Source organism: Syngnathus floridae, chromosome 2 (genome assembly GCF_059516105.1).
Source record: "Syngnathus floridae isolate MCC-2025c chromosome 2, RoL_Sflo_1.0, whole genome shotgun sequence".
Taxonomy (NCBI): Eukaryota; Metazoa; Chordata; class Actinopteri; order Syngnathiformes; family Syngnathidae; genus Syngnathus; species Syngnathus floridae.
Window position 1 is genome coordinate 17,769,290 of NC_142414.1, and position 9,193 is coordinate 17,778,482.

Consider the following 9,193-nt stretch of genomic DNA (forward strand, 5'->3'; position numbering starts at 1 on the left):
GAGTCTTTTCAAGAAAACCATGCAAAGCAGAGAGGAGACAAAAGGTTTCGACCTGCGCCGTCTTTCAAAACATGCAAGAGGGGCAAGGTCTTTGCATGAATTATACTGTGCGCCCCAGATTGCTTCGTGAAGAAAAGTCTCCCTATAAAGGAAAACAAAACAGGACAGGGAAAAAAAGAACCCGAGGAGGGATTTGGTGCACGCCAAGCCAGTCACCTGAAGTTCCTCCACTCACTGAGTACATTCCAGAGATTATGAAAGCCACACAGGGTGGATGGTAGATTGAGGGGGTCGCTATGTTGTTTTGTATACACTTACATGATGAGGCCCAGGAGATATAGCCATCCCCTGCTGGCCCTCCTCTTTTGCCCAAATAGACAGAATGACAGGGATGGCCTCTCCATCTCAAGCAACCCCCGGAGGGCCAAGACGGCACCTGTCGTCTATGTAGGTTGTCTTGGAAAATGCAGAGGTCTGGTTTAAGGGGGAGAGGAGGTGAGGGGGAGCAACTGGAAAAACACATCTGAATGAAGAGAGAACGATCACGATGTTTCTTGAATTTAATGACTTGGTGTCATTTATTGCTATTCAACTGTATTTTGTGACATCATCTCGGTCTGGGGCATTTTCAGCATAATATGGGTGGTTTAAGGACAGAAAGGCAAATGAAACACTTCAGCCTTGTTTCCCTATTATAGTCAATTTCATCATGTAGATTTTATATGGCCACTTGTGGGATGTTTGAAAGCTGCCCCGCCCCCAAATCTGCTCCAAGGAGTCTTCATTTCCATGCTGGGGAAAGTCTACTTTAGCGTGTTTGTGAATTTGGTAGACCAATCTCTGGCTCGCGGGCCAAATTTGGCCTGCATCGTAATAATATTTGGCCCACAAAGACAAATTGTGCATCGACATTATGCATCAATACTAGAATTGCAAATTGTCTTTACTTTTACAACATAGAGCTGTTGCTTGCAATTTTTAATACTAGTCTCCCATTTCAAAACTGGTTATTTATTAGTTTGTTGTGTAGCCTATACTTTATATATTATGAGACGTTCATACATTTATTTGGGTTGACAGTCATAATGGCCCTCTGACGGAAACTATGACTACGATGCGGCCTGCGACAAAAATTAGTTTGACAGCCCTGTGGTAGACGGCGCTGCGCATTGCCAGACCTTCCAACAGAGTCAAGGCATTTTCTAATACACTTGAATTTATTTTATCTTTCATTTATTACTCATCAGCTATGACATTAGAAAAAAAAAAAACTCATAACCCCTACCCGCTCCCCTCCTGCTTGAGGCCCGGATATAATGTTTCCCACTCCAGACTGCGCTATAGGTCATTGAAAAAAGCCGCAACCTTTGTTCTCAGACGTGATCACACATTGCTGGAGGACCCTTCCACACACTCTCCACCATGCTCTTTTTCTGCCCGAATGGTTGAAGTGTCCTCATAGACCTCGACAATCTCTTCCACGTGTTTGCACCCACTGACTGAACCTTACAAACATACGCTATTCCCTGTCAAAGCACAATGGATGACGTCTGGTACTATTCTCTCCCAATTTCGAGAACTTTGTCATAACCCAGTATGAGCACAAGTTGTGGCACTGGAATAAAAAAAGAAAATCCTTTCCCTGGCAGAGTTCCTTTCAGTCTCTTTGCTCACGCTAGGTCGGAAGTTTTCTTTGAATTGCATCGACTGCAGCGATCTGGAAGAGTGTTCAGTAGAGTGTTTTTGTTGCGTAGGGAGGGAGTTGCGCAATAGCTGCAGTTGTAGACATTCCTCAGGTTTCCCCGAATAGCATCTAGCACAGGATAAATATTTGCTCCCAGCAGTGGGGTTCATATCTTTGAAGAGCTCACACATAATACGTGAATAGCTGGAGCAGCAGGAGGTTGATTTTTTTTCTCAGATCAGAGGCTCCAAAAGCCATCAAGCAATATCACAGCCAAAGCTTTAAGTGTTACCTAGGCTTCTATTACTTGCCCCTCCCTTCCAATCCGACACACATTTTACCAATGACAACTCTGACAAGTCAGTATGAAATGAAGAGGTTTGATTCTGTGAGTCATCAGTTGTAGTGGCTTGAGTGTTGTTGTTTTTTTTGCCACAGGTAAGAAGGGATTGTAGGACAAAGTCAATTTTTTATGAGAAAAGGTAACATAATTGACTTGACAATCCTTTCAGAGATATTTGGACTCAGTGATGAAAATAATTGTACAACAAAATAGATTTACTTGCATTTTCTCATGTAGCTGTGTGCTAATGGATTATAATTGTGGGCAACTTCGATTCTAAACGGCAACTACCTGCACTTGTAGTCCCCCCCCCAACCAATTATATAATTTCAAAGCAAGCAATTGCTTTGTATTTGTAGTTCTGGTTGCTAGGCCAAAAGTAGAATTTCTCATTGGGTGGATAAAAACAAAACAAAAAAAACCAGCAACCAACGCTATATTTCTTACCCACCACTTTAGTCACGTCCCAAATTCAAATGTCATGGACTAATTAGCATATGCCATGAAATGTTTTGCTACATGAACCTTTTTTGTCACGTATGTGAGCATTTAATGAGTGATCTGAAAATATTACAAAGCAAAACTGTTTCAATTCATATTTGCCTGGTAAATTTATGTGGCCAAGCAACTGCAGTTAACCAAGAGTTTGTCTCTGACCACACAGGCTAAGTTCTTCAGTGAAGACCTCACACCGATCGGACCCCCCTTCTCCCCTCCTGCCTTCTATTCTTCATTATCTAATTCAAGTGTCAATTTTAAGGCAACGCCTGCGTTGACCCTTTCTTCCGCTATTGTCTCTGCTCAGTAGGGCAGCACGACTGTCACTTAATCGTTGATCCAATTAATTTGGGGAACCTTTCTGTGCTTCTTTACAAGCACGGAGGCCACTGAATATAAATGTACAACAAAAGGAGTACGTGAACACAGCGCGGTGTCATTGATTGACACAGGAGCCAAAACTCCTGTGTGCTGCCATAATGCCAGATGGAGTTATGGAAGCTCAGCGAAGAAAGGTGGCCGCCATGAACCAGATGAATGTGTTTAATTAGCTCGTGTCAAATAAAAGTTTCTAGCTTGAGACAAGTAACTCGGCTATTTATAGGGCTGCCTCCTGGTAGGGCTTTTTCAATGGAAAGAGCTTAGTGAACTGATGTCATTTTTTTTTTTTTTTGTGCGTTGCACACCTGGCATCTCTATGCACCATTCATCAGTGGGTAAAACTGGGCTGTGCCAAGGATTTTTTTTTTTTTTTAAGTCTTACATTGTAGGAGGGTGGTCGCTATTCCACAATTTAATTAAGCATAGCTGTTATTAAATCTGGGTTAACTTCATCTTTTTGCCTAATTGGCCATTTTCCCAATGGTTTGTGACAATCTGTGCAATTCTTTGCAACTGGATAAAATCATAATTAGGATAAGACCATATATTATCAGAAATAACGTTGCTTCATGCACAAATATATATTCTTACTATCATCCTCGCCTTGACTATTTAATGAAAGAGTCACGTGATGTCAAGCTGTAGTGCAATAGCGGGGACATAGATGACAAATTCACCAAATTCACGTGACCACCAGATGAATGCTGGAAGACTTCTTCCCGAGCACATGGTCTTATGGAGTGAGGAGAAGGGTGAAGGTGCCCAAGCACACAAAGCTCTTTCACAACGCATTTACTTGGTGCACATGACTGCAAAACATGATGACTCTAGTGAGCATTCGTAATTACTGCACGAGGAAAAAGGTGTAAAAGGGCCAAAGATGCTTGCAATTTGAAAATGATGTAATACGGTGAAAGAGGGCAGGGCGCCTCATCGCAGTCGGCGGTATCTTATTATCCACCACTCTCAAATTGAAATCAACTCAACGATTAGGGGTTTTGGATCCAATCGATGCATCGCGTGTATTTAGAAAAGTACAATTAGGGTGAAGGCTAAGAATACATTTTTAGTCAGGGTTGAAGTCACCACCTGAGATTTGTGGCGGTCATAATGTGTGCACAATGTTGCTGAGTATGCATTTTGGCGAGTGAATATTGGCTGCACTGCACTTCAATTAACTGTATCGGAGGCAAACACGTGGTACCGCCATCTAGTCGTAAACGTCTGGATTTTGAGCGCATCCATGTTTGACCAAGGACGGGCCAGTAGATTATCAAATGGTCCATGCACTTAGCCAAGCACAGCGGGTAGGGGAGGGGGCAAAGCAGAGGTAACTACATCGGGGGCTTAAGTGTCTTGAGTGGTAAAGAAATCCCACAGTCTATTAATTTTCAAATGAAGTGCTTGCCTGCTATCAGCCGTTCCGTCCTTAGTCATAAACATATTGAGGTGGAGGTTATCGCACTGGTCTTTATGTGACTATCCCCTCGGGGGTTATCTCCGTCCATCCCCTCAGGGTGTCCTTGTCTCTGTGTATCTTGGTGCAGCAAGCAATTATCATGTCACGTTAGCAAGCAGACGCCATGCTGGGCCTAATTTGCCCAAACCTGCCTACCTGATTTTAGTAATTGCACTGTGGCCTCATTATCTGATCTTGCTGAGCAAAAGGCCATGAGGATTCATGTGCACGAGCATGCCAATTTCCAGGCTTGTTTGTGCTCGTGTTATACATTCAATTACAGGTAAATTACGCTGCACGTAACCGAGATCTCCCGTCCGCTGAAATGGATCTTTTTCAGCTGTGAAGTTTGCAAATGGCCTAGTCTGTCTCTCACTGAGCAGCAACAAGGTCAAATGTTACTTGAGCTGTGTATGTTCTTGACATCTGGGTCTGATGATGAGCAGAGACAATCTCTAAAAGTCCAAATCATGTCAATGTCAATGATTCTGTTGTGTCATACTTAAATACTATATGATTACACAAAGCCACAGTTTCCCCCCAAGCAGGAAGCGCAGCACATTTTTGCCCAGTGTAACATTTCTTATGGGAAAATGTAGCCAAAATCGGGCTTAATATGGATTTTGTACTCAAATTCTGAATCGGTAACTTTTGCCACATGCATTTATAGTTTGGATGGAGGAGGAACAGTAAGGAGAGGCGACATGTTCATTGGCTTGGATTTATCATTCTTGTCATGACATCTGCACTCAATAAATGGGTCACCAGATAAATTTATTGCGTGACGTTTGTTGTTTGCTGAACCAGTGTTTAATGTATATTTACAGCCATCATATAAAAGAAACATGTTTAACAACTCGAGTAACACGCTGTGATGACAAGCTTTCATTTTTAAGTCTTGACAGAGAATCATTTTGCTTGCTGGTTACAGTTGAAAAAAGTAATTTTCCATCGATCTTGTTGACAGTGTAATAGGCTTAGGGTTAAGGTTGAGTCCCTCTATTTATTGTTAAAGCATCTACTCAATGTTTCATCAAACTAGCCCACTGGTAATACTATACAGCGGGTCCTCGGTTTACGACGTCAATCCGTTCCTACGCGGCGATGTAAACCGAATTTCGGTGCAAGTCGGAACGGTAACCAAATGAATCATTACAGTCATAAAAGAAAAAGAGAAAACGATTCCTTACCTTTATTCCTGTGGTTGGCTTGCACACTGAAAGGGGCGTTGCAAGAGAGAGACGACGCAACAGTCCAAAATGGATGAAATACGAAAAAATAATATAAATAATTCAAAAAAGAATATATGAGACGTGTGTCGTCAACACGAAACAGCATAACTCAAGGACGTCGTAAACCGAGGACCCCCTGTACCTTGCTGCTACCTTATGTAGCAACAGGACTTTAAAATGATCAAAATTAGACCATAATACACCTCGATCGATAAATAGAACATTACATTATAAAAATGGGGAAAATGTAGAAAGTAAATTATTTTGGTTTCACACTGTTAAATGATAAAGTAAAGACAAATTGTCCACATATGCACACAATAATAATAATAACAATAATGTAATCTCGGGGCCCAATTAGTTACCTACAGCCATTTGTATATATATTTTATTTTTTTAACACTTTTAACTATTTTTTTATTATTTATATTCACTTGAAAATATTGTAATTATTTTTAAGTCAAGTCAAGTCAAGTCAAGTTTATTTGTATAGCCCTAAATCACAAACAGTCTCAAAGGGCTTCACATAGCCAAAATTGACAATTATTCTCAAAGCATCCCCTGATCTTAAGCTCCCAAAAGGGCAAGGAAAAACTCAAAAAAACCCTGCCAGGGGAAAATGAGAAACCTTGAGAAGGGACCACAGATGGAAGGATCCCCCTTTCAGGATCACCAGGTTGTAATGGATGCAGAGAGGGCACAAGTAATACATAATATGAAAATCAATGAAAAAAATCGATGTCGGAGGTGCCCGCGACTGTCCTGGCAGTGTCTTCAAGGGGGTTGAGCTGCAGTTTCTTCATCTTGAATTGGTCCCCGAGAATCCAGCTAGCCGCTATCAGCTTTTGAGCCACCTAACCCCCTCCCCAGTCGGGGAGGGGGTGGGCAGAGAGAACAAAACAAACTCCGGCCAAATCGGCCACTACAAGTTAGTTAAAGGCCATCTCATGGAAATGTGTCTTTAAACGTGTCTTAAATGTTTCTACTGAGGTAGTAGTTCTAATATCCATTGGTAGGGCATTCCAAAGCTCTGGAGCCCGAATAGAGAATGCTCTAGACCCTGCAGACATTTTCTTGGCCCTCGGTGTAACTAAAAGACTAGCGTTTTGCGAACGAAGGTTACGAGACGGAACATAAGGAACGACTAGGTCGACGAGATATGAAGGCGCTAAGTCATGCAGTGATTTATAGGTTAGTAGAAGAACCTTGAAGTCACATCTTAAATGGACTGGGAGCCAATGTAATTTGGCTAATATTGGGGTAATGTGATCAAATTTTCTTGACCGTGAGAGCAGCCAGTAACTTGGTTACATGCTTTGAGAAATGTATTATGAAACATATTTTGCCTTTTTGTTACACATCTGGTTAGGAAGCGTGAAGTCCTACTACCTGCATCCTCGAGCGCTGTTGACAAACTGTAGCCACTTTCATCATTAAAGTTGGGCATTCCGACATCACCCATCTGGAGCGAACTTGAAGTGAAGAGAGACAAAGATGGAGACACTGAGTGAGTGAGTGCACACACTCCATTAAATCAATTATGTCTGCAAGCTGTAGAAGGCTGTGCAGGGATAATTATTTAGGAAGAGTGATCAGAAGCTAATCTGATGATGACGCCCTTTGCTACCCACTAGCAAGAAGACTTGATGAAAAAGCACTCCTGCGGGATTGGCCCTGGCTGTGAAGATGACACATGCGGATAGAGGACGTGCAAGTGCGTGTGGTAAACAAATGAAGGAGCAGAAGAGGAAAACAAGATTGAAATCAAATTGCAGAATAAGTTCAGTCTAGAGCTTTCTTTTATTTGTCTTCATTTTTAGTTGGTTAATTGAAAGATTGATGACATGATTTTTACTGTGATGAGTCATAAAAGCATTCATCAATATGAAACCAATGCACAATATAAAATTGGCTTTTGCAATGTTTATACACATGCATACGTGTTTTGGTATCAGCGTATTTCTTTACCATATTCATTTTTTTCCTGTACTAATACACTTCACATTTCAATTTGCTTTAAATAGTGAACATTTATGTAACGTGTTGATGGAATAAAATTCTTGACGTAAAAATTAATGTTGGCTGGATAAAAATGAATAGAGCTATGGTGTTCTGGGAAAGTTCTCTTGGTTTGTTTCGACTAATTGATTTTGACAACCGCGGTGTTTATCTTCTTGCTGTCTGGCCAATTTGAAGTGCTGCTGTTTCTGTTTGTCTTCATCTCGCCCGTCTCTTTCAGTCAGGACTAAAAAGACAAGAAATAAGCCTCTTCTGAGGTTCCATTTTGGAGAGAGTGGGAAGCTCTCTTCTGAATCCCAAGCTGCTCGTTGGGCTGAAGTGGCTTCGACATATCCTCAGGTCAAGCTGCAAAGAGCGTGATTTTAGAGGAAAAAGAAAAATTTGGCACTCCTCGTCTTTCTCGATGTTTCACATAACCAGGCTGCAAGGACCTGCAGTCAGGGGAGCAAGAGGAGCATTTCTATTTTACTTCCCCGGTCTGTACTTTATATTAGATTTTTCTTTTTCAATCCAATAATGTCTGTGATCTCATTGTAAAAAATTGTTGGAGTTCCGTATTTTCTGTTCAAATACAGTGGGTGAGAATATTGAGAAATACTACCTGTTCTGTCTCTTTTCAAGGCCCCATTATAATGCTTTTATTAGAGGCATTCTGATTCTTCATAGTCAGTACAGGTTGTTTAAAAAAACTTTTTAGATTAAATGGCTTATCACAATTATTAGAGCCAATCATAAGCTGGTATGTAAGGACCAGAAGTAATGCTGCATATGATTGGCTAAGCCTGGAAGCAGCTACGAGAGCTTTTTCTTTTCAGGTCAAATCTATTATGTTGATCGTCATACATTGGCAATTAATTTAACAACCCGTTTTGAAAGAGTACCAATTAAAAATACAGATACTGTCAAGTACAATAAATAAAAGTAAAAAGATAAAGGTTGACCCAGTGGATAATGGGTGGAAGTTTATTTATTTATTTATTTATTATTTTTCTATTTAACACTCACATACACCACACTTAGGTTCAAATTTGTACATATACAATGAAATATTTCCTCAGAAAATTGACACCAGGTTAAGTGACACGCTTTAAAACAAACATTTCCAGATACTTGTACTACTAACACTAATTTGTTATGGTTGTTAACGTTCATAGCAGCAAGTGGTTAACAAAACAGCAACGCACTCCTTATGTCTAATAGATTTTGAGATGAAATATTAAACAGCCTCTGATCTTCAGCGCGGTAATTGTCTTAGGCGGGCTAACGACAAGTTGAGCTGAAGATGAGGAATGGCGGAGGAGGAGCGAATGCAGATGTTTAATTATCGTTAACATGCCTGCAGACGTTTTAAAGCAATATTAATTATGCTAATTTAGCAGCGTTCAAGCCAACCATCTACGTACAGCTCACTTGTAATCACAGGCTTAGACACATTAAATTTGATTGCGTGTTATTATAGACATTAATCATGCAAAATCACGTGAATGTTTGCAGAGCTCCTTATCAGTACATATACATAAAGTACAAACTCTTCAATAATTAAACAGCATGTGCAATAAGAGGGAACAAAAATTCCG

The 9,193-nt window shown here is 40.7% G+C and overlaps 1 long non-coding RNA gene across 1 annotated transcript in view; it reads left to right on the plus strand.

The window, feature by feature from the left end:
- LOC148402307 (uncharacterized) overlaps positions 1 to 7,663 on the plus strand; it is a 38,849-nt gene extending 31,186 nt beyond the window's left edge. Inside the window, exons 3-4 of the long non-coding RNA XR_015857129.1 lie at positions 6,967 to 7,108; positions 7,232 to 7,663. This is a non-coding gene — a long non-coding RNA (uncharacterized LOC148402307). The remainder of the gene's footprint in view (positions 1 to 6,966; positions 7,109 to 7,231) is intronic.
- Positions 7,664 to 9,193: the final 1,530 nt, after the last annotated feature.